We start from the raw sequence: 25,058 nt of genomic DNA, 5'->3' as shown, positions 1-25,058 counted from the left end.
AAAAAAAAAGAGGGAGCAAGAAGCCATAGACTAGATGGGGTTTCAATCGCTGTCATCTCAATTCACAAAATCACATTAGCACACACTTAGGGAAATTCAGGACATAACGTAAATAAGAACTTGCATTTAAGCTCTGGTTTAGTCCCACTGACATAAATACAATTTAAACACTTTAAAATGAAATAGGTGAGTAATTGCTGTTATAAGAACAAACACGTACCTGACTTCCAATTCCAAAACCTAGTCCAGCTGGCTAAAATGAGATCTAATTATTTTACTGAGTGGAGACAGGAATTGATCAACTCATGTTTCACACATTTTCACAAGGTGTTCCCAGCCCCAGGCCTCAGTTTACCATGAGTAGTGCTTGCATACATTGAAGGACTGTTTGTTAACGTTACCAAAATGCTGTGAATTCCTTGCAGGAAAGGTGCAACTTGTACAAAAGAACATCCTTTCCAAGACCTTCATGACTGGACATTCTCTCCAAGCCAGCTTCTTTCTTTATTTCTTTCTAACCATGAAAAATGAGGCCATGTCATTTACACAGCAAAGTGAAAATGAATCTTTAAACCAGGGCAAGGGTTTTTTTGCCTTTCTTTGCTGCAGCCATATGTTTCTGTCCATCCTTCATTACCCCAAAAAATAACATGAGATCCTGTCTTTTTTCAGTTTTCTATGAATAGTTCTTGAGCCCGTCTGTTCACATCGGTGGGTTCCTGAAAGTACTAGCAATGTAGTTTTTGATCTGTCATTTATTATATCTTCATTAATAAGGGTGTCCTCAAAATGAGAGCTGTCTGGTCTAACTGCTTTGATATTCAGATCATAGACGTTGTGGGTGAATCACTGGAGGTGAAGCATAAACGTTACTCTCCATCTGCCTTGTATCCAGACACCAAAGGGGAAAAGGAGTATGAAATCCCTGACATGGCAAGACAGTCCTGAATTCCTTCTTGCTAGGTTTCTCGATGTACGCGTGTGGGATCTTTTGAGAGCTATTGCATGCACATAAATCCGACGGCCTTTTCCAGGCTTAGCCAGCCTGTGTTTCTGCCCCTGTTCCAGGAAGTGGTAGCTTTGAAAGACCATATCAAACTAGTACATTATGTTTCCTGCACATCCTGCTTTATTGGAGGTTAATTCCTTCTGACGCATGCAGTCTGCTGCTGCCAATTAAGTCAAATGTATTTTACGCTTTACTTTTCTGTTGCCTTACAGGCTTTTGTTGGAAAATATTTAATAAATAAAACTTGCCAAACATTGTTAAATGACATGGTCTGATGATTTGGAACAAGCACCCAGACTCTAATACATCAGAAGTTTTGAGAGAGGGGAGGAGGAAATTCTGGAATGACACCCAGCTGGATGCCAACCATGCAGTATCCAGCCGCCAACCACAGTGTTAATCTCTTGCTAGAGGACTGTTGCAAAAACAGAAAATGGGACCCCAGGTCAGGCAAGTCATATAGAGCTGTTTCTCATGCAGTGGCACTGCAATGTGTTATTCTTTGGTAGAGGACGATGAAAACCAGCTGCAGTACAGATAAGGGATCAAACAGACTCTTCCATTGCAGTCCCTTCTCTACTGCCTCAGGTTTTCTGTCTGATTTGTCATGGTTCCTGGGTTTATTCCTATTTTCTGTCTCGGTGTGGGATCTCCGTGTACTCTTTTTCAAGCTTTAGAGAAATGGCTGGGATTGCTCAGGCTCTAAGACCCGATAAGAGAAAGTACATTCACTCAGGGTCAGCTGAGACATGAGGATATATCCAAAATACGTGAAACCCCATCAGATCTTCTGAATTAATTGTATTTATTCTATCATTATTCTATGATCCCACTCAACACAATCAGTTAAGTTCCTGGATAAAGTTATATTCTAACTGGAAAAGAGAGGCTGCAGGTCAGAAGCAGCAGAAATACAATCAAGATGATGAAGCATCCCAGTATAGTTGACACTGTATCTCAGTGACACAGCTGTGACAATTTCAGGTTCCTGAATGGTTCCACAGTCCATATACACATTACCTTACTGTCAAATTTTAGAGCACCTTTCAGATACAAAATTAAGATGAAAGGAAGAGAGACTTCTGCTCCCTTTCTTAGGCTAACAAAAGAAAAACCTAGCACATGGAACCTTCCTATACAGCAACTACAGTGTACTTTACTGCAAATGACACTTTTAGATCTTCCATGGGATAAATCATGATTGCCGGAGGCACTAAACCACATGCCCAAAGTACTTTGGCTCCATGAGAAAACAGTGGTTAACTGCATTCTGCTTGCTAATCGATAACGAATATCCCTCAAAAAGATGTTCATGGCAGGAGTTTTCTTGAGAAAAGACCTATCTCTGAGGAGAGGGAAATGTAATTATGGGGAAATCCTTGATGCAAGAAAAGCAAAATCCTCATTTTGTAGCCAGAGACAGGGTTGATGCTTCAGTTAGAACAGAGCTTGGAGAAATTCAATGCAAATGCATCATACATCATAACCGTATGATATAGTGGTAGTATCAAAATAGTTCATCAGCCTGGGAGCTCAGCATCATAGCTAAAGCTGATTTTTAAATTTAAACAAATTCTCTGGCAGGGAAGTACCCTCAGTAGTGGTTGGTACAGATTGGCAGCTAACAATGAGAGAAAGAGGCAATCAGCACTCCTTTTATCAAAAAAAGGTTTTTTTAAACTCTGTACAAAAATGTGTCAGAAGGGGCTGAGATACTGACTCAGAAAACACATCTGTCCACTGCTTCTGTGAAAAAAAGATGATAGCATCCAACACATTGAGTATTGCTGGCAGTACTGGGTTGCATGTTTGCAATTACAACAGGAGGAGGAAGATTTTCTAGGTAACACTTGGATTCTGGTTCCTATTTCTTATTCTTTCTCTCTTTATCCATATCTGCCTGTAGAACTTCCTCACACATTCTGATTTCCTGGGATTCATAAATATATTTTGTATGGGAAATAATTGAAGGGAAAAGGCACATGGTCTTCAAAACCAGCAACAATAGTTACTGTACTTGATTTTTTAATTCATTAACATTAACAACCCCCCACAGCGCTGGGGGCTGGGGACTGCCTGGGGGGAAAGGGCCTGGGGGGGCTGGTCAGCAGCCGGCTGGGCATGAGCCCCCCGTGTGCCCAGGTGGCCCAGGAGGCCAGCAGCATCCTGGCTGGTGCCAGCAGTGCTGTGGCCAGCGGGAGCAGGGCAGTGCCCGTCCCCCTGCCCTCGGCACTGGGGAGGCCGCCCCTGGAATGGCGCGGTGGGCTCTGGGCCCCTCGCTCCCAGACAGAGCCTGAGGGGCTGGAGCGTGTCCAGAGCCGGGCAGGGGGCTGGGGAAGGGGCTGGGGCACAAGTGCTGTGGGGAGCGGCTGGGGGAGCTGGGGGGTCAGCCTGGAGAGGGGGGGCTGAGGGGAGACCTTCTGGCTCCCTGCAACCCCCTGAGAGGGGCTGGAGCCAGGGGGGTCGGGCTCTTCTCCCAGGGAACAGGCGACAGGACGAGAGGGAACGGCCTCACGTTGTGCCGGGGGAGGGTTCGGCTGGGAATGAGGGAAAATCCCCTCACGGAAAGGGTGGCCAAGGCTGGCACAGGCTGCCTGGGGAGGTGGTGCAGTGACTATGCCTGGAAGGATTTAAAAGACATGTAAATGTGGTGCTTTAAGGCCATGGTTTAGTGAATTTTTAAGTGATCTGTTAAGTAACTGTGACTACATGATGAAATAGAAGCCACACAGAAACTTGTGCTTGCTCTGCTGCAAAACTGCTTCTTGTTTTGGTAGGCTGACTGAGGGATACATAAATCCCTGCTTTCCCTCAAACTCCTAGACTTTGTTAACATCTTTTAATTTCATAGTAAAGGTGCACTACAGTAGTAAGCTCTGCCTGCTAGATCTCTAACCTTTCAGTTAAGACGTTCTGATTTTCTATCAGGACTAAGTAATTGCAGTGCAACGAACAGTATATATGTCCGATATGATCTACTTATCTACATACAGAGCTTGGTGACATGACCGCAGACTACACATCAAGAGAACTGGCTCTGAAATCAGAAACAGTGTAATTATGTATTTAATTATGTCACCTAAAGAACAGAGTCATGCAAGTCTGGTTGCATCGTTGTTATCTAAACTAAGATTTCTACATCGAGGTGTATTTAGGTTGACACTGGCTTGGAGATTTTTGATCATGTTGGTCAACAAACATGTAACTCGGAAGCAGATGTAGTGTTGCACCTTCTCTCATAGTTTATCTGTAAGACTAAATTAGGACTAGAAGTAGAGTGCCATGACATAAATATACCTTTGTTCTCCAGTACTCTTATTTTCACTCCTTATGTTTATTACACTTTTCCAGACTTCTCAATATCTCTTCCCCTCCTTTTCATCCATTTTACGAGCTCTAATTTCTTGTTTCAATCAGTTGTCTTTAGTATTGGTGAAATGTGCTGCAATGCAAGAGCCATTGGTTGTTTCTTCATTCTGGCCCACAAGTTCTGTCCCAGGTTCTTAAAGAAAAGCATTCACTTGCTATAGTTGATCCCAATTTTACCTCATTAGGTTCTTACCTTTCATTTCTATAGGCAGTTTAGATTTTTGGTAACACTTTTATAGGAAGAAACAGAATGCTATTTGGGGGAATAATTTATGACCTTTGAGAATATAACTCATGATTTTTGAAGGAAAAATAAGGATGTTCATGGTTGTAAAGGGAAGGGAAAAGTAAAATTTGTGGCTGTTTTCTGAGACAGTAGCTGACTAAGCTGGTTACATAGGTGAGTCAAGACTGAATTATCAAGACACTGAGAAGATTTTTTTGCAAAAGTTTCTATAATGTTTCTAACTAAAATGATAAAGCAGTGTCCTTTCTAAAATGGAGAATGGCCTCCAGATATAGCTCAAAAATAGGTCTCTGAAATATTTTCTTATTAATCTCTGTTAATTACTCTGCTTATCACATTCAGTGGTACACTCACTTCTGTCCTGTGCAGCAGTACCGTCAGTTTTCATCTATCAGGTGCCCTTCTCACTCCCAAACTTAGGCCATGAATCAGCACAAGGGAGGTATGGTAATGCGGGGGAAGGGGGGAGCTTTTGCACAACTGCACTGATAAACCACGCCTCTCTGTGGGGATAGCTACTGCGCTATATCTGCCACATCAGGATCAACAGACCTGGATGACATCCCAGCCAGGTAGCTATACCTGGAGACAATGCACTAGCTGAATCCCTGTAGAGCCTATTTCCTACTGCTTCTGTGCAAGATGAACAGAAGCTGCAAGGAAGAATAAGAGGCTAGCAATGACCCTGAAGGTGTAAGGGGGGTGCATACACAGGGGAACATTTTCCTACAGGTGTAACACACAGAGATTTTCAGAGATGTGTCATACAGGTCAAGGGAAGAAAAAAGGTTAAACCTTTTCTTGGTTAAATGAAATTTAAGACTACATGGCACAAGTGAACCAGGAGCCAGTTCATCAGCCTCATGTGTATCCCTTAAGGAGATCTGACAACATTCATTAAATCCTGAAATTAAATAATGGTGCTGAATCTGCAATTGTATTGAAACCAGTAAATTCAATTAAAGGGAAGGAGTATACTTTATTTGAATGGCTCACTTGGTGGCTTTTTGGTACGTGTAAGTAAGAAGATAAAAAGAAAATGCCTGTTAAAGAGCTCTTTGTTTGGATTATGCTGTGACAAGTGAGGAACACACTCAGAACCTTGCGCAGAATCACACAGTGCAACGGAGCTCATAAAGAAGGAACAAGTACTCAAGAGAAGCTACGGGGCTTTGCTCCAGATTCATAGCCTTTCTTTATTTTTTTGCTATTGTTTGCACAATTTGTATTGGTCCTTTCCAAGCCCCTTAGCTTATGGTCTCATTATACTGGACAATGTATAAATATGCAGTCCTCCAAAGGGCAGTGATAAACTTAGAAATACTAAGTAGCTGTGTTTCATGAGACAAAGACTAAGGAAATGGGATGCTGGAAACGGAGATGTTGCCTTCTCCACTCTTCCACAGGACAAATTATATAACAATAGAGAAAATCTAGAGTAGTCTTAGCATCTAAGTCCATGGGAAAGTACACCCTTCCAGGCCAGCACCTCTCCTTAACCATCTAGTGGTTTCCTTTGGGATTAGAAGCTCCCCAGGTTCGCAACACTGGATTTCAGCCCATCCTCACCTGGCTGCTCAGGCTCCATCTATATTCACAGGTGAGCTCTTTCTCTCCCTGATTTGTTTTAGAGGTTTTTTTGGGGTGATGGTTTTATTATCTATCTGGTACAGCAGATGTCTGTCAGAGGAAGTTTTGTCTACCGCTTTCTTTCAAAGCATGGTAGAGGCTTGGACGTTCTCCGGCACATCAAGAAACCTAGTGTGAGTCTGTCATTTCTCTTTTCCTGGCGGAAGAGTCTAGCCAGAGAGCTGGTGTACAAACACATGGCATCAGCTGCAGCTGCTGTTACTGCTTCCTTCCATTGTAAAGGAAAACAGTTTCCTTGGCTTCTTTCCACTGGAGGCTCTGGGCTTTGATCAGGGAATGGTGGGTGGTGTGTCCCTGAAGCTCCAACTAAGATAACTAAGGCGTAAAGACTGTGGTGTTTTTTTCAGGCATGTACCAAACCTTAGCAGGTTTGAAAGCTGCCTGATCAGCAGGCTAACACTAAACATCTCCCCGCTCTGCTTTTCGCAGTCAGTCGTATCTCGAGTTGCCGGGGTCTTCCCGTGCCTGCGCTGGGAATTTAGGTGCTCACTTTGAGATGGCAGAGTTGGCTTCAGCAGGCAGATACTTTAAAAAGCTTTTACATTCTTAGCATCTGCTTAGCTATTTGCAGCTGCCATTTTAGTGCAGGCCTTGAGGGTAGATCAGAAGGAAAAGAAAAATGGCTTTCAGGATGGATTAGTTGGGGGAAAGAGTATTCTGTGCAAAGGGCAGTGCAGAAAGAAGTAAACATTCAAGCTGACAAGGATGACATCATTTATTCAGTGGAACTGACAGGGGCAATGTGAGAAGCTGTAAAAGCAGATAAGAGGACCGTGGTTTGAGAGCAAGACATTAAAACTGGAGAAGGGACAACTAAGCAGCAACATTTGCCTTTCTGAGCAGACAGTGTGTCTACACTGTGCCTGTCCAGGCTACACGCCCCCCCCCCCTCAAAAGCCTATATACCTGCTTTCATGATGGGATGTCATTGGTACCATGTTGTTCATAAGGTCTTCACTGGTTTGTCTTGATGCTCTGAGCTTTCTAGAAGGATGGAACAGAAAGAAGAAATGTTCAGCCATAGTTTTAGGAGGAAAACTGCTTTGTAGGCATGTGGAACAGTGAGGCACTGCTTTATTAGTAAAAATCAGGGGTGGAAATAAGTTTGATGAAGTGGGTTGAACAAAGGTACCTGAGTCTGGATTTGAAGGAGGAAGTAGCACTTTCAGAATACTGCGTGTCTGGGACAAAAGAAGGATAACAAAGAATTGTCCACAGAACTAGACTTCAGTGTTCTGGGGAATAAGGATAGTTGTTTTGCTTATGGCTGTAACAACTTTCAAGTGCCAGCAAGATCAATAGGAGAAGCTGGAAAGAGACCAGCTGGAAGATGAGGCCCAAATATGAAAAACTAAGAACAGTGCTAATTCTGTAAATCACGGGTAATAGCTGTCGTGAGTAAAACTGATGTACGTGCAAGACTTGGTGTTTTTCATGGAAATGAGCTCACTACACTCCTTATCACTTCAAGTACAAATACCTCCTCTTGGATGTGTCCTACTTGCGCTGCAGTATATGTGGTCTCTAAAACTGGTTTTGTGTTCTTCTTTGGTCCTGATCTTTCTTTCAGTAATGGGATTTCTTTATTTTTTTATTTTTCTGTGTGCTCAGTTCACCCTTCATATTGTTTTAGATATGCGTAAAATATTATTGATACTACTATTCTATGGAAAATCCATTTCAAAGCCAATTATTTCCCTAGTCCTTAAACAGGGAAAAAAAAAAAAAAAAAAAAAAAAAAGAAAAAAGCCCTATTTAATATTAGAGAGATATCACATTACACTACCAGTAGTAGTATCAATAGTACCAGTCTTGATTTCCCCTGAACTCTAGGTACTGAAGCAATTCAGTTAAAGAGCAAGGTTGGCATGCGAGCTCCATAGACTGGAAAGAAGCTTCTATGGATGTTGATTTATAAACCCGGTGATCCAGATTCCTTGTTGTTCTCATTAAGACATCTGATCTACAGCCTCAGTCCAACGTCTACCCCAAAGGAAGGACAGTGCTGTAGAGTTTGGGTGTGCACAGTCCTTGGGTGTTCTTCAAACCCCAAAAAAGCTCTAACACTTCACTGCCTTCCACAATCTGTAATGCATCCAGTGCTACAATTATTCGTTAATTTCTAGGGGAGACTAGTCACTTTTACAACACATACTTAATCCACTACCCACTTTCTGCCTATAAATAGTTTGGTGGTTGTACTGGGGAAGATGGAAAGTGGGTGAAAGAAGGGGCTCTCTGGACACATCCCATGTTTCTGCACTCAACAGAGATGACTCCTGGGCTAAGTTCTTTCCTGCCACAACCCTGAGAAGAGGGAACACTACTGAACTGATGCTTCCTCATGGAGGTTTTATCTGATTTTTCATTAGAAAAGAATTATTTTGTGTACTTGGCTGAATTCAGAACAGGTTGTAAACACAGCTCATGAAATGTGCTTGCCATTGTAACTGGTGGCTGCACACAGACTCCTTCATTCACACCTTGTGAGGTGTTTTTCTGGCAGGGTGGGTGCTTTTTTGTTTTGTTTTGGGGGTTTTCTCTTGTTTTTTCTTAAGGAAATATGAGAAAGGAGGAAGGATGAGAGTCCATGGAAATCATGCACTCGGTTTGCATGAGAGGCTTTCCCATCAGTTTCTGGAGTTAGAAGAAATAACTCTTATTTTTAGTAGAAACTGGATTTAAGGATAAAAATCATCTTTGGGACACAAGCCTACTTACCCACAGCAGTAAAAACTGTAGCCTCTAGTGAAAAGGACGGGCACACACATACCTGCAGTCACGCATATACAGCGTGCAAAACAGAAAATAGACATTGCATAACAAGGGGAATTTAGCTTCCCAAAATCTCAGCCTTGAAGCCCAGCTTTATCCAGAAATACCACTGTGTGGAAGGGACTGACTTATGACAATATATTGTGATAGTCTGTATATCGTAATTCACATTCTGGCAATTTATGGCTGTTGTTATTATCTACTGAGCTCTATCAATGCATATATATATACTTGTAGAGGATGATTTTAAAGCTTTTGTGATAGAGATAGGATAATAAACAGTTCAGACACAAGACAGGCCAGGTACTAGACAGCCTGGCCGCAAAGATTTCAGAGCCTTCTTGTGAATGGGTAAAGGTAATTGCAAACTTCTCAGTGAGAATTAACAGTTGTGTCACTGTTGTAATGCTTTCACATGATGGGGTTACATCTATAACCATTCCTTTCTGTTTCTTCTCCAATATTAAGATTTCCATCCATTTCAGTGAGCAAAGAGTTCCCAGGTGGGGGATATGACATTTTCTTTTATAGTGTGTTGGTATGTAAGTACACAGAAAACTGGTGTAAGTCTGCAGTCAAACAGAGCAGATTAGTCCAGGTTCTCCTTAGAAGGCATGAGTGGGGATCATCCGCTGGTTGTTTCCTATGCAGCCAGGCTGGGGACAGAATGTTCAATTGTTTAACAAGTTTGTGTGATATAATTTCAGTCATTTCATTTTTTGTATTAACACAAGATCCATCAAAACCAGAAATTAGGTGGTCCAAGCTGTTGGTGTACCTCTTACTGAGCAGTATTTGCTATTACACATGTTAACTTACCTCCACTCTCTGTTGTGGCTGGTTCAGTATGTCTTTTACCACTGCAGTAAATATACTTAGCCGTGATTTAAAGAAACGGCAACAGCCCCTGTGTTTGTTTACATTTTATGGCCCATTTATTTTTTCTCATTCTCCTAGCTGAGGATAATTATTTCTTAATTAATCATACATAAACAAAATATATATTTGCTAAAAATGATATTAAACCCCCCTATTTTTAATGGAAAATGTGCTTATGCTGAATTGCACATCACATAGGCTGATTATTTAGTTATATTGACTGTATGTTTGGGGTTTTTTTCTCTTATTTGTTAGATGCATTGAGGACAATAAGAAAAGGTGTGCAAGGTGTCAATTCAACATTGTTTTATTGCTGTAGAAAAGGCCACGGAAAAGAATCTGGCAACTTGCCTTGACATCAACCATCTGTAAATTCATCATTTTTTGGCTCCCTAGGTAATTTAGTTTCAGCCAAAATGAGTATTCTCAATGTTGACAAATGGTCTGGCTACATTTACCCAGCAAAAGTAGTTTTGTAGGAGATTTAACCTTATGGAACTCTTGTTTCCCTTAAATAAAATAGAAGTACAAGAGAAAAGTTGTATTATTAATTGCCGCTATTGCCACTTTTTCAGCTATTGGTTCAATTAAGAACATGACGATGGGTAGTTTCACAACACTGCTATAGGCTAGTAACTGATTCATAAATTCTAAAGAGTTTGAATATACATTACCATAGGAAACCGTTTGCTTGATGAGGACCAAACAAGATTTTCTAACACCTTTCTTGGCTCTGCTATTAATGTATGTATTACTTTTACTCCATAACCACATCACATCCCCAAAATACAGTAGGGTGACAAGCTATATGCATAGAGTCCTGGGTCATAGTCAGCTTCTATGCTGTAGGGTATCCATCTTTGATCTTATGACACATAGAAATTGTTAACTTCCACTGAAAGGTGTCTGTCTTATAGAGTGGCTAATTTCCCATTTCACCATTATAACTATAGATTTGAGGATAAAAAAAGCACCACAGAAACATGCCTAAAACAAAACTAAACTAAATCCATTATATCATTCATGCAGATGTTTGCCTAACTTCTTATTGAAGACTTTGACAACATCCTTAGGTAATCTAACACAGTAACAAATTCCCTAATACTATTAGACTTTGGAAAATCCTGCTGCAACTTCAGCAGGAACCCATCCCACACCTCAGAAATAAGAACAACAGCTCTTACTTTGTTTCTTCCTCATAACACAGTGTTTTCTATGTGTTTTAAACATGGTTATGATGTCTGCTCCTGGTCTCTTTCTAAACTAAATAACTTCAGTTATTTCAATTTTTCCCAGCTGTTCCAACCTCTAAACCTCAGATCATTTCTGTTACCCTCTCCTGAATTTCTTGCCAGGCTCCACCTGATTCCTAACTTCCTTCATCTGTGGTGCTCAAAACAGAGCAAAATTGTACAGCTGAAGTTTCAATAATGCTCATTGGATATCCTCATTTTTTTTTTCTCTTCGTGCATAAGGCAATGTTTATTTTATCACTCATAGTTGTGATTATTTTGTTCAGCTTGGTATATGCTAAGACAGATCTTTTCTGCAGAGAGATGGAGCAGTCATTGCCCATCCTGAAATTTTGACGATGACTTTTTTTTTACATGGTTGTTCCCTATTCTTTTGGCTGAACTATGTCCTTTTCCTTCAGGTCATTAAATCAGTCTACAAGATCAGCTTGAATGCTAAACCTCAGGGAGGCTTGCATCCTCCATTTCTCTTCAGCTTCACATCATTTGCAAGTTCAATAGACATACCTACTCTTCTATAATTCAGGTCATTAATTAAAATATTACAATACCAGACATATCCCTGCAGAACTTCATCAGCAATTAATTATTCATAACTTTTCAGTTGACTTACATAACAGTTTTGTTTGGGCTTTACATCTTTAGTTGCCTTTAAAAAGTGTCATGTTAGTGCAAAGGTACAATCACACCTCATACCCGTCGTATGCTGCGGTGCCACGGCAGCTACGTGTAGACACAGTCTAGGTCTCACAGATTGAGTCGGCCTTTAGAAGATAAGAATTTTCAATTTATTTCACTGCAGGATTAGCAGCTTTGACACAATTATAAACTGACACAGCTGTTTCAAAGACATCTTGAATTATTTTTATTGGAACATTTTCCTACTCTCATAGTGAAATGTATAGTAAAGTTGGCATTGAGTTTACTATTTAACACATTATCTAAATGAGTTCTGAGAAAACCTTGTCTTCTAAGAAATTTTTTATGTCCTTAGCCATGTCTCCTACCTGATCAGTTCTGTTGCATATATTCCTCAGAAGATTTGGTTTATGTGCTTCATTCTCCAAAGATGTATCTCTTCTCTTACTCATCCATATTACTTGTATACTTTCCGCAACCTCCCTGCTTAGTGGGTCTGGTCTTATTATTTGGTGTTCCTTGCTTAATATTCAAAAATATTTACTGGTCATAGGATTTGATGTTATGCTGAATCAGTTTCATGTGGTTCAAGCTTTGCCATCAACAGCCCAAAGACATTCATTCATAGACATGTCAAGGAAGCTATTTTCAAACAGATCATCCCAAATACTTATTCTTTTTCCTTGGTCCATTGGTAACTATTAAACAAACGGGTCTTAATTCTATGTTTGGCTTCAAAGGTACCCTAGGAAATGGAATGGGTTTTTTTTCTCCACTTTTTCCTTAGACATCTGCTAGTAGGCACTGCTGGAGGATAATTAGTGGTTCACTCAATACCCAAACACAGCATATGAATTTGTAAACTGCTTTTCTCAGACTTGTGCATTTCTTAATATGGCACCTGTGTAGTTTCCAACAATAAACTGATTTCTCCAGCAATGTGAAATTTCAGTAGAGAGTAAGTAACAAGGAATTTCCAAAGGGTTCTCATTTACAAATTCATTTTCAGTCTAAACATGTTCCCTACCAACCAACTTTTGTGACTAGGTACTTGTGCATTTGGACTGGGCAAACAGAAGTGGCCATGTCTGAATGCCACATCCTTTGCTTTTGATATGCAGATTAGTATATCTATCAGACATGTGATGCAGATTCATTTCTCTGCACAATAAAACTACCTATCTGATGGTACAAAAACTAAACAGCATTTTACTTCAGCAAGAATAGTTCACAGTACTTTAGTAATTTCCAGATCCTTCACCTTCCTGCTTCCAAGGGTACTGTTGTTTATTTCAGATACTTTTCTCTGTTACAATTTTCTTTGTGTTCTTTGCTTTTTTTATGATATTCTTTGCCTATTTGTACAATTTCCCTTTCAGCTGTTGGCCCTTTTATTCCTGATGATGATGGTGTCTGGTTCTTGCCTTGGGTGGGTGGTGCGGACAGCAGTCATAGCCAGCAGATAATGGTGTGAGACTTTTCTTTTCCATTCTGTCCTGCTCAGCCATACCTTCATGCTCACCTCTGCCACTAAAAATTCAGTTTGATAGTAAATGAAGCCTATTTCTAAACCACTGCACATCAGCTCCATAGTTAATGTTGCAAATCCATTTTTGTTATACACCTGGAAGAAATCAGTGCTATTAACTTCTTATTCTCCCCAAGCATGAAATTTGCACAAGACCGAATTAACATGAAATTCCTCTTCAAAAGACTCTGTAATAAATTAATGGGAAAGTGCAGTTAAAAATCTGCCATAACAACATTTTCACTATTTACAAAGGTCAGCCTTCACCCACAGCATGTATAGGTAATTAACCACTGGAATACCTTGCCCAGGATGTAGGAGATTTTCCTCTACTTTTCATCATTTTGTCAAAATTTTGACAGCAGAATTTAGAGCTTGATGTAAGAATTACTGAGTAACTCTCCACAGCCCATCATAAACAAGAAGCAGGTAAGCCTCATCATTCTCTTGACCTTCAAATTTATGATTATAGTACAAAAAAAAAAAAAAAAACCAACAAAACAAACCAAAAAAAAACCAACCAAAAAAACCCACAAAAAACCCCCCAAATTATCTAGTGCAATTTTTCCATTTTGTTCTAAGGAATTTATTATCCAGAATAAGGATCCTGAAATGTTGGGAGCAGATCACAAAGCAGCACATAAATTTCTATATAGGCACTTCCCCTCTGCATTACGAACCTGCTAGCCATGTCTTTCTCAGTCACTAGGATGTCTCTGTGCCAACTGCTACAAATGCTTCCAGAAGAAAGCACCATTAAAACGCTATAATAAATGTTTTAGTTTTCCTTAAAAAAGCCTTAGAAGCTGGCAACAAGCGGAATAATAATCAGCATCCAATGAGCCACACCTATGGATGAGACACAAATGCTCCTCAGACATTAGATTTCCATGGACTGCAGTCTGTAAAGTTCAAAAGTGTTAGATATCATAAAGTCGTACCTTAGTTCACCAGCAATTTCAGGGTCGCGAGTTACTTGGGCAACGTATGATAGCATCCAGTTGTAAGAGTCAACAGCATTCATCCATATTAGCTGAGGATTTAACCTATTACCAGTGATTTGTCAGCTTTCTGAAGTCAGTTAAGGGAAGAGTTTAGCTCTACAGAAATATTAAAACCTAGTGCTTCATGCCCAAAGGAAAGAGTGCTGCCCTTAATTAAGACTGACCACTGCTCTGAGATAGCTCAGCCCCAATATCCTAATGGGAAAACAAAGAAGTGGCTCCATAAGTATCATCAAAGGCAAACTTAATTGATCTCAACCAGAAAATATAAACATAAAGCAGCACAGACACAAGGCATATATCCCAACTGGGGGAAATAATTTCATGTTATAGAAACAGGTTTGGATAAGAAATAAAGTTTATCATAATTCTGTTCTTAACATGGTACTGTGATTCTGTGACAACATTTGTGTGGGCTGCTTTCTGGGTTCATATGACTCCTCGCTGGTTCTGGTGGAAATTCAAAGTGCAAGCTTCCAGATGGCAAAAATCAGACCCCAGGACGGCTAAGGCACAGAAATGCGGTATCCACGTAACCAGCTAGAGGTGTGAACACGCTGGAGTTTACACTAGCAAGTGCATTGTGAACACAGCTCAGGAAGTCTATTTAGAAACAGCTATTAATAAAAATAACTCAGGAAAATAAAACATAGCAATTTGATGTGAACCATGTGCCGTCCCTGGCCTGCACTGCTGCTCGCCGGCGCGGAGTCCAAGGCTACGGCTGCCGAACCGCATGTGGCTCTTCATTGCTCAGCATGGGGCTCCTGCTCAGGTCTGAGCAGTCAGTGTTTTGCAGTCGCTGCCTGTAGGAAAACCAGGCAGTCTCAAGGAAAGATTCAAAGAGACAGCCTGAGACATGCGGAGGGGCACGGGAGGGTGGCAGTGAGTGATGCTGACGGAGCTGGATGGAGCGAAGCTAGCAGCAGAATGATAATGCCGTATCTCCAGGACAACAGGAACTGCCATCCAGCCCAGCTCCTGCAACCGCTGGACCTAGCAACCCAGAGGCGAGCCATGTTGGAAAGAGAAACGCATCAGCCTCATGTTTCACTCCTGAATTCAGTCAGTTTTTCACGCCAGTGAAATTAACACCATCGTGAAATTAGCCATCCAGGCACGGTGAAGGCATGCGGATCTGGGGCGGCTCTTGTCAACGTCCTTGCAGGGCTGGGTTCAGCCAGCACTGCTCAGCCACCCGTCTGGACCAGGGGTGTGAAACGTGACCGGCTTGTTATTCCTGACAGGGCAAAGCGGCTAACCATGCACTTAAATTAGTCTGTGCTTTAACTCATGCTTAACCGCTCGGCTGCACCGCGGGCCCAGCAGTGTCAGGAGTTGCAGTACTTCCCCCAGAGGCCCTGTGCCATGTATCTGGAGTGGCTGTGGGATTTCTCTGGGCTCTTCCTTGGAAGAGGCTCTCTGCCCCACCTCTCCCGAGCAAGCCACGTGGCTGGAGCTGAAACACATTTGCAGGCTCGCGTGGAAGAAAGTTTGCTCGGTTTCAGATAGAGACCATCGCTCCCCAGAGCTGCCACTCATGCACTTTACAGCAGCACTAAAATCACACTTTAAAATGAGAGAGTGAGTAATAAGGCAGAAGTCAGAATTGTAGCATGTAGTAAGGGTTAGGGAGTTTTTTACAGTAATTACCTTAACAGCATCCCTTACTCGAACACTCTCCCCCAATCTTTCTGCCTCCACGGGTGTTCCTCCTCCATCTCTGGGCTCTGCCTTTGACCGATGCCCCCTGTGAGTGTCTCCAACCCTCTGCGGTCGCCAGATGTTCCCACCAGTGAAAGCAGTGAAATTCCACCCACAGCATGAATGCTGCAGACAATATCCAGTGGGACTGATCAGCTGTGTGCTCCCTGGGAGTGATTTTCTGTAATATTTCTGTTTCTCCACTGTGCTTAAAGCACCTTGAAAGTGCATAATCACTGCCACAGTAGTGGGGTGTCAAAATGGAAGTGGGATTTATAGTGCGGGCATTTCAGGGAGAAGGGAGAAGACTGGGATGGAGAAAGATCTCCTGGTTCATCACTGAAGGATTTGGTCCAGTGCCAGGGACCAAGGGATTGGAATCACAGGAAGAGGCAGAAAGGTTTAGTTTACACCATCCCAATCAGCATCAACCTAGAAGGCCAATACAGACAGTCACCTCAGCTACCTGATCAGAGAGACCCTTTGGCACACAATAACACTTTTTTTTTTTTTTTTTTTTTTTTTTTTTTTTTAACAGTGTGACATGGTTTGTCTGGTTGGCTTTCCTGTCTTCCCATGTTCACCTCAGGAATTTGGGTTTTGGAAAGTATCGTTGAAGGAAAAATGTGATTTTCTTTCCCATATTACTCATTTGAGAAGTTTAATCATTAGTGTGAGGTGTCTCTGAGCATATGGAAGCTGGTCCACCACCAAAAATAAGATGAACACATCTGAAGGTTTCAGCAATGCCTGTTTTTTCAGCACTGCATCCAATTAAAATAGAAATCAAAATGACTTGCTTCCTTTCCCATTGAGAACCTTCAACTATACAGAGGCACAGTGAGCAAATTGTGTGATTATTGCTTTTCCCAGAGAAACTGTTCTCTGTTAAGATGAGACATTAAAGTCAGGGCCTCCTGTGCAGAAAGCAGGCTGAAACAAGCCAAGGTTTTGGATGTACCACTGTGGTTTGTACTAGTTCCCTCAATGTTGTCATTCTAGCTGTGATCACTAGCTGACAGGAAAGAAACACTACCTGCAAATATATTTTTGGGGAAAAGTTAGGAGTTTTATTAGATACAAGGAGAAATGTAGAATTTTACTAAGAAACTAAACCCTTTGATCATTAGTTCACTGTATATTTAAATTTTGTGGTGATGTTATTGTTCATGAAAAGTGCCAAACTAGCACTGCAGGCATTTCATCTTGGGATCTCCAAAAGATATTCGTACCCAATGCACGTGCTGAGGGAGAGAGAGACTCACTCTGCAAGACGGGAGCCTGGGAGAGGTGCTACCCTTGGGCTGGGGACCAGGACAGGGACAGGGACCAGGACAAGACACACAAAGCTGCACACCATCACAGCAGTGCGGTTTTGCTCCTTGATGTGGCTGGGTGAGGGATGCTGAGAGAGGAGCATGAAATGGTGATCAAATGAGTGAGCCTCATGCATAATGCATGAGTTGAAACAAACCTTTGTACCAGACAAGATCACCCATTGAATTTCTCTTCAATGGACCATTGCTCGTTTACACCACGCAAGATCCATCTCACTCCATACTGTCTGAATGGGAGCAGCACCAGCCTTTCTTACATTATTCTGAAACAATACACTGATCTTTCTTTTAGTGGCAAGTAGGCAATTTGGGCTACAGAGCCCAATCAATCCCTACTTCTTCTTCTAAGGATGCCAGCAGAGAAGCTAATTACCACCTCCTCTTCAAGGGTAGGTTCATTGTCAGACAGGGACCAGGAAGAGACCTCTATTCACTCCCCAATATATTATGTTCAAGGACTAACCAGACTGACATTAGTCAGTACTGACTTACAGAAATTCTTTAACAGGCCTGGAACCAAAGTGATGCTAATGCAGGGGGGATGAGGGGGGTACATCACACAGCTCGTTAGAGAGGCCTGGTACGGTTCATTTCCTCAGCTCTCTCTCCAAAGAGAAACTTCTTACGGATTGAAGAGGGAAGAAGGAGAAAAAAAGCCATATAACATGTGGATTAGAAAGCAATGTCATGATTTTATTCTAACAGTTAAGTGAAAAGTCCAGTTCTGATTTCTAAAATAACCACTCCCCAAAATATTGGAGACCTCTGTCAAGAAAGTTTCACTATTTCACACAAAAATAAATTTATTTTCTTTTTGCTTTTTTTTCCATAATCCTTATTCTCTTAAAAAGAAAAATGAAAAAAAAAAAAAAAAGATTCAGCAATTGTATTTTTCTTCAGACCTTTGTGCTTGAGGGTCACCAGCTCCAACTGAAATCCAAGTCCAAATGATCTCATTAGAGACATCCAACGTGGAACACAGAGTGGGGAGATGAAATCCCATATACACGAAAAAAGCAGCACCAAGCTGGTACACCAAAAGGAGGCACCTAAGAGGAGAAGAAAAGAAAACAACAGCATCTTCAACATGCATCTTCAGCATGCCCTCCTGCCGGGATGCTGTACCGGGGAACGAACAGTTTCCCTCACGTGAGCCCGTCTTGCCATAATGCAATCAGGTGGGGGCAACTGAGTATAGAGAAAAACAGCTGAGCTGTTAGTTAGCTGGATTTCCTTTATTTTCTTCTCCCCAGGCAAAGAAAATAAACGTTTTCTCACATTAGATCATGAACCCTACACATTTATCATCTGCTCTCTGCTTGCAACAAAATGCCATTTATCTTTCCCTTTGTGCTCTGTTTGGGGTAAGGAAGTATTTGAAATCTGCAAGTCGACATGCACTTTCATGTTGCTGTTGTCTTATTTTATTTTCATTGTTGCGTGTTCTTTAAAAGCTCCTGAGGCTAAAGGGCCAAGTCTCCTGTTGGGTCATGTTCACAGAGGTTAATGTAAATGTAATGCAATGTAAAATGTTGCCTCCGGTTTACACCAGCAGGGGATTTGGCCCACTCTACCTGAACACCGTATTAAGCGTAGTGCTGGTTTTCAGGATCAAGCAGGAAGCTGCTGTAAAAATTTCAACAGGTTCCAGAGGTTGGTTGGGAAGTGGCAGGTGAGGTGATATTTTTCTGTGCTGATGAAAGATGCTCCACTGGCAGCTCTGGACCTTGAAGTCCTGAGTTTACCCAAAGCAGATGCAGGGACTGATCAGAGGCAAAACTACGCTCAGTCCCCCACCAGCCTGCCCATCTTGGCTGGCCGCCAGCTAAAACTGCCCTCATCCCTGACCCAAACCCTTACATGGGGGAGAATCGCTTGGTCTCTACATTCATTTTCATCTGGCCTCTTGTGTAATGGCAGGCCAGCTATGGGTCAGCTCTTGGTTGTGGTTTTTTGTGATGTGACAGCTGCCCAACGAGAGATGAAAGGAGAAAGCCAAACCTCTCCTGAGTATTTGTCACTTCACCTCAGAGCCGTCTTGCAGTCATTAAGTAGTGGCAACATGTCCCAGGTAACGACCTGGGACAGCCGGACGGAGCAGGCTAGAGGTCATAGGTTGGGTAGACCTCTTCTGCTCCTGAGCTTAACCAGCTCTGGGATGCCTTTGGTGTCACCATCAATGTTCTTGCAAACAGACAAGTGTTTCAGCTTCTCCTAAGGGCCTTCAGGGAGACCTCAGGGGTGCCTTTTCAAAAGGACTATTGCTTTACTTTGGTTAGAAAAAACACAAGATATTAATTAATTATTAAGAATAAAATCCAAATATAATCCCAAGATGTCTGACTACAAAATTTCCTCCTTTCAGAACGTGGAAGGTATTGCATTCCCCCACCACTATGTTTATGCTGTTTCACCAGTTAGTGGAACTGGTGGTGACAGTCTAAAAATCAAAACTTGTGTTTCCACCAATCTTCTTTTCACCTCAAAAGTGAAGGACTTTTTTAAAGCATAGATGTAACCTGAATTTATAGCCTCAGAAACAAATGGAGATGAAGCCATTAAAAACAAGACCCGTTAAAGGAAGACCAGGCTGGGGAGGATGGGGTTGTGCTTTGCTGATCTCCCCACCTCTTCATAGTTACCTGTGAGATTCCTTGAATGAACAGGTCTGTAAAAAGTCTTCAAAATTACGAGACAATGTAATTTCTTGACCTCAGAAAATGTGGATGTTTCATTCCATTAACAAAAATCACTCTCTGAGCATACATGTTTATTACAGAGATATTAGAGAAAATCAGCAGCCTTTAGTAACACCATCTACTTACCAACACAACATGCCTTCTTTAAGGTGACTATTAATTTGCATCCCTGATATCTGGGACCATATATATGTGCCTTAAGACTGAAGGCATTCAGGGCCAGCTCATATCTTCAGCCTTGCTATACAAAGCTGTAACAGCCAACATACTATATGGTGGTATATAGGTACTGCACACAGCGGCAGCCTGGCAAAAGTATGGGGAGAATCTTGCATGACAGCTGGCTCTATCTAGTCACATTTGACTCATTTCATAGCAACTGAAAAGCCTTATGTTTAAATATTTGTAAGCAAACTCCCGGTCTGATAAATCCGGTCTGATAAAGATAGTGGCTGAAAGCTGAAGGAATAGGTCCTTCAGCAGCTCAGAAAACCTCCTTATTCTTTGAAAACAAGCACCTTTCATGGTTTGTAATATATCAGGTTGTGTCTTCACATCCATACTTCCAGCTGAGGGCACAGGCTGGATGTTGCCCTCCACTATCTTCTGGAGGCAGAATTATATGGCACAGCCAGCTCTGGGATCTCCCCGGCAAAGAGCAAGGCCACACACCGAGCTGTCTCCAGCATTGAGGGAAAACCTCTACACTTGGATTACTTCACTCATTAGACAAAACCACCATTGTCCCAGCTACTTTACTTTCTGGCTATAACTGGATCGCCCAAAGATGCCTTACACTAACTACAGGTTGGAAAGTGTCCTGTCGTCTTTGTGATTCGGAGACGCTGAGGAGTCACGTTGCTGTTCTGTTGAAATGGTGGGTGAATGGCCAAATGGTGTTACGTGAGGCTGTGTCTCCGTAGGTCCCACTCACAGGGGAGCGCGCCAAGGCAGCAGCCCCAAGGGCTTCTCTTTGCACTCTTTGTGGAGGCAGATCGCTATGGAAATGGCAAGTGTTGAATGCTACTGCAATGCATGGAGCGGGATCCTTCTGTCATGGAAGGGGCCAGAGGAAAAAATCTCACTCTTCAGCAAGTAAATAACTAAGAGAAAAAAGACCACATTACAGCCTCCTGTCAGGATGTTCTTCTTGCCATTGTTTACAAACTGCAGGCATCTTTACTGCTAGTTTTCTCCTTAGAGATGACACCCGGGGACCTAAAAGTGTCAGACTAGATGTCTGGAAAATTTGCAGGCTGCTTCAGGATACTGATTTATATTCAATCCAGTCCTTTCCAAGAAATTGGTTCTTCTGAAAAGAATAAAGCTAAAGCTACCTCAACAACAAGAAAAAAAAATTGTCATTGTCACTAAACCAAAAGGAATGTGACTGAAGCTCCATGTCAGTCCAGGAACATTTGATGTATTGCAAGATTCTGTGGAGAGCTAACTACTCACTGTTTCCCTCAGGCCACACAAAAATAGCTTACTATAAAAGAAAAAAAGAAGAAAGAAAGAAAGAAAAAAAGCAGATAGTATCATCATCATATCTTCTGGTTAGGAGTTAGATAGGCTTACATTTTATTTGGCTAATATCTTTTGCATATGATACAAGGAAAAACTTGAATGTCACCAAAACAGAGCAAGACTTTCCTCTGCTCTCTGAGCTCTGAAGCCAGTATTAAAGAGAAATGATTAAGGGAGAGGAGAGTGCCAGAGTACACCTATTGGCCTCATTTGCTTTCTTGTACCCACTGGAAGCAAGGTGTAAGGAAGGCAGCTTTAAAAACTTTCCCATTTCTATACTATGTCTATATGAAGACATTTCTACACCATGCAACTCTGTGCCATATTCCAGAGAAATATTTCTTTTTAGAAGCCACAAAGGTTTCACAGCTTTTATAGGTGTCTCATGCTTTTCTGCAATTACTTGGATGTGTGGAAGGGATAAGTCATTTATGGCTTTCCGATCTGGGCCATCAGTGTTATGTTAGAGGTGCACTGGAGCCATTTTGACTTACAAAATTGTTTAGAAGTTTCCCTGAGAAACCTTTCACTAGCAGAAGATAAAGACAAATGTTCCACTTCCAGCAGGATCTCTCCTTCCCCTATAGTTGAAGGTAAGACCAGAGAAGTGTATCAATCTTGTCTTTTTCCAAATATACACATATATATATGTATACATTTAAGTTGAAAAACTTGCTTTCAGAGAAACGGGTTGTCTTTGTTGGTGTCTGAACCAGTGACAAAAAACCCCCTCTCAATAATAGATTTACCAGTCTTCAGTGTTATTCTAGTGACAGTGATTTCTAGCATCCTGAATTGGAGATCAGGTAATTCTACTTGGAGGAAACCACACACCAAAAATGTTGAATTTGTCTACTCCACTGCAGCTTTCAGGAAACTCCTGTTCCTCGTTTTTGGGGAAAACCATGAGCATTAGGAGCGCCACTCCCCTGTGCTGTGGCCCAATAACTAGCCAGTGCAGCTGTGCTAAAGCCAAGGATGTGCCACCTAAGGACCACAAATACTCTCAGAAAATCCTCCTTCAGGGGCACATTCCCCTCCTGCTTCTTCTTTGATGTTCCTCGCCTCTTGCCCTGTCCATACACCTGGCTTTGTTGGGAGAACAGAAATTTGTGCAGTCTAGAATCAGACAGCATCTCCGAATCGTCCTCACAGTGACAGAAGACAGTTCTCTCTCCATGGCCCTCAGCCACCCCCTTTGCTAGGCTAAGCTGGACCGGTCCAAGCAGTGGCTGGAGGGAGAAACTTTGTCTGACTTCCCTTGCTGGAGAAAAAAACCTCATGAACATTTAATATCAGCTTCAGTTCCCAATGTGGCAATCACCAGCCTGACTCACCACGTTTCTTCTAGGGGTACAGGTCACCTTCAGGTATTACCTGCTCCTTCCATAGAATCTTTAGCTGCACTGTGAAGATTGCTTCCCTTGAGCTCACCTCTTCTACCGCTGCTGCCTTTTAAGCAATAACTTTAATCTGCTGGTCTTTTTTTATTTCCACTAAGGGTCCTGTGTTTGTAAGCCCATATAGAGGCTTGGGGTTTTGTTATATAAAGAAATGTCTTTTATTGTTTCCTTTTGCTTTTCTATTACAAAGCCTCTAATGTGTTGTGCTAAAGGTGGGTGGCTTTAAAAGAGGCTGGTTTCATTAGGTTTTTATTGTGTTTAAAATGTGGTTCCATTTATTGTGCTAAACACTTGGCAGCCTTTGTCACGCCATGTCTCATGAAGGCACTTGGAAATGAGCACATGCATAGAAAGCTGCATCAATTTCCCCCGCAAGCAAGATAGGCAGGAGGATCATGAAAGCTTTGTTTCTCTCTATGGCAGTTAATCCTTCCAAACTTGGCCCCCTTTCTGAAATTAACTCATCGAATAATGGACATGCTCCATTAAAGTGATGAAGATAAAAACTGTGCCAGTGCCTGACTTAGTAAGAAAACCATCTCACTCACAGGCCAAAAGAACACACTTGAACTGTGACAAAGGATCTGTGTAATTGAAAGCCAAGACTCCCCTCCCATTTATTTCCATGAGTTGGTATTCTTTGACCGTCCGCATTTCTTTTTTGTACTTAGGAAATGGGTTATGCATTTCTGGTGGAGAGATTTAAAATTAAAACAAAAAAGAAAGAAAGGAAAAATAAAGTATTATAGAAACTTCCAGATACATTTTGCTTCATCCATCTTCAGACGTGTATGTTTTTCACATATATTGTATTATTGAGATTTTAATTTACTGACAGTTGGTGCTTTGATTACAGATCCAGACAGGGAGTCAAGTTCACGTATGTTTGGTTCCCAACTCTGTGACTGACTTAATGTGTATTACGAAGCAAGACACTTATTCCCTTGATTTCCATTCAAAAGAAAACAGGAATAGCACTTGTTCATATCTCCTGGGAGCTGCAAAGAAACATTCACTAATACCTGTCAGGAAGCATTATTATTGGTATGCTACTGTGATGAGGTGCACATATACAACAAAATGTCAAACTCAGTCCACATTAAAAAAAAAAAAAAAAAAAAGAAAGAAAAAACAAACAGCACTATCATTAAACAAGGTTTCTTTTCTAGGTGGAAACAGAAATAACCTGGAAAGTACTATGACAATGCTCCTCAACCTTTTTCCTGGAACACTGCTGTTGTCTCAGACCTGACCCTTCAGACTTCTTCTTTGAACCATGGCAGAGATGAAAAATCCTCCTTTCTTATTAATCCAAGCAAGGAATGATGGGGCTGATACCTGTGTGTGAGCCCTCATCCAAGGAAGCCGTGTATTAGAGCAATGACCTCTGACTTGTGAGGTGCAGACCATATTCTGCCCGGGAAATATTCTGACTTTCCTCATGGCCATAGAAAATTAAAATCCCTTAAAACTAAAGAGGCTGTGGCTGTCGTCCAGTTTGGCAGGGAGAGCAAAGAAAGATGCTGCTGACATTACTCACTCATTACTTCTGCCTATGAGCCTATAAAGGCTGAGAGTTGCAAGGACAGAAATCTAATAATGGAGGAAAAATAAGAGCCTGTGAATTAAAATGACCCCAAATACCAAAAGCCAGATAGAGCAGATATCTTGCTAGGCATCTACAGGCACAAGAGTGTCCTTCGGATAAATTTTATCTGTTTTTATACACTTTAAGGCCATAAAGGAGAATTATCTCATTGAGTCTGACCTCTGGCATAAGGCAGGCAATAAAAAATGTTTTCAGTTGCTGCTGCATGGATTCCGATAATTTGTGTTTGTCCAACATAGTTTTTTCAGTAGAGCAGCCCTTCCTGGCCTTGAAGATTCGCCACTGGGAGAATCCCCTTCTCTTCTGAACAGACAACACACTCGCAGCTCAGCCGATCGAGGGATGCACGAAGTGCTTGCTCACAGCTCCTTCCCCAGGCGCAACCCACACCATACGGGTGGGAACGCAGTGCCCACTGTCAGTGGT

General features: G+C 41.8%; 1 long non-coding RNA gene across 1 annotated transcript in view; it reads right to left on the bottom strand.

Annotated features, from left to right (window-relative positions):
• The window catches only part of LOC308056087, a 31,845-nt gene extending 6,787 nt beyond the window's left edge, over window positions 1-25,058 (bottom strand). Inside the window, exon 1 of the long non-coding RNA XR_013924701.1 lies at window positions 221-25,058. This is a non-coding gene — a long non-coding RNA (uncharacterized lncRNA). The remainder of the gene's footprint in view (window positions 1-220) is intronic.

Source organism: Falco punctatus (assembly GCF_963210335.1).
Source record: "Falco punctatus genome assembly, chromosome: Z".
NCBI lineage: Eukaryota > Metazoa > Chordata > Aves > Falconiformes > Falconidae > Falco > Falco punctatus.
Note: the sequence above shows the minus strand (reverse complement) of the source record. Positions and strands in the feature narration are given on the sequence as shown.